At 35.2% G+C, this 1,389-nt stretch overlaps 1 protein-coding gene across 6 annotated transcripts in view; it reads right to left on the bottom strand.

The window, feature by feature from the left end:
* The window catches only part of LOC118744843 (microtubule-associated protein Jupiter), a 401,717-nt gene that overhangs the window by 20,134 nt on the left and 380,194 nt on the right, over nt 1-1,389 (bottom strand). The window lies entirely within an intron of this gene.

The following is a 1,389-nucleotide window of genomic DNA, read 5'->3' as shown; positions in this document are numbered from 1 at the left end:
TTTTAGTTTTAAAACTTTTTCATACTTAATTGACCAAAAATAAATTTACGTTTTTATTTTAAAAGTCTCTCGTTTTATTTTACTTGTTGAAAATTATGTCGCACTACAATTCGTTGGAACAATATTCTAAAATGTCTCATTTTAGTCTTGAAAATGCGCATTTTTTGCGTTATTTTATCACATTTCTTTTATTTTCCTCAGTCCAAAACAAAATATATTATAGCGTTAGTTTTTGTTTTGCGAATGTTTAGTCGAAAATACAAATACTGCATTTTTTATTTTGTATGAAGTAAAATTAATTATATAAAAAAATGTGTTTTACAATGTCTTTTAGAAACTTGCGTTTTACCTGTATCATTTTCTCAGTGTGGTTTGTGGTAGATTTGACAGATCTAAAGCCGCACTGATAAGCCACAACCAGTTCGGTGATGGTGGGCTTTTTAGGCTTTCCCTTAATTAGATTAGAGCTTTTTCTTTCTTTTGGATTGGGCAGGACACTTAAATCGCTGCTTATACATCACTATAGTCGGGCGGTGGGCCACAGATTGCGTCGTCATTGACCGGGGACTCGGGGCCCCGTTTTCTCTAGTGTTTTCAGTATAGAGTAAGGAAGCGTTCCCTCCATAATTTTAAGTAGATATGTTTTGGACATCGCTCACTAGGTCGCCATGGTTGTCCGTAAATACATTCACACTGGTCTTTAAACCATTCCAAGTCGGCCAGAATTTCAAGCTCTTCGTACCCTTGTATTTTGGCCTCCCTTTTATTACGGAAAATACATACGTATCGCTCAGATGTGAGGCTTTGATTGCAACTTTTCGGCACTGAGCTTTATTTTTATTGCTGGGGGCGAATTTTTTGCTTCACAGACGCGTGTGCCATCGAGTCAATGTTTGGTTCTCGGATCATGCTTTTCATCTATCACATCATGAACGATTTGCTTTCTCGTCTTTTGTTCTAGAGACCGCCATTTATTATTTTAATGGGAGAAGTTTCGAAACTAGAAAACTAGGTGTTTAGCAGCGTAGGTGAAAGGAGCTAGTCAGTAATGTTAAAGCGGACAAAAAACCTACAAAATCCACATGTATACATACATATGTAGTATTATTTTAATTTTATTATAAAACTAATCGCAAATCTTATAATTTTCTCTCTTATAGGGTTCTAAGACCACCAGGCGGTGGCACTAGCGACATCTTCGGCGGTGATCTTCCACAAACTCCGCGCAACGTTAAAAATCACATGCAATCGAACATTTTCTCGTGTGACAAAAATGGCGGTATCAAAAATAACGGTAAGCCAAAATCGCAGCATGCTTTTCTGATTGATTTAAAATATATAATTATTATTTTTCTTAATATTGTGATTAAAATATATATATATATATAT

Source organism: Rhagoletis pomonella, unplaced genomic scaffold (genome assembly GCF_013731165.1).
Source record: "Rhagoletis pomonella isolate Grant_MI unplaced genomic scaffold, Rhpom_1.0 Rhpom_scaffold_00001, whole genome shotgun sequence".
NCBI classification, from domain to species: Eukaryota; Metazoa; Arthropoda; class Insecta; order Diptera; family Tephritidae; genus Rhagoletis; species Rhagoletis pomonella.
The sequence above is the reverse complement of the archived record's forward strand: the minus strand, read 5'-3'. Positions and strand labels throughout refer to the sequence as shown.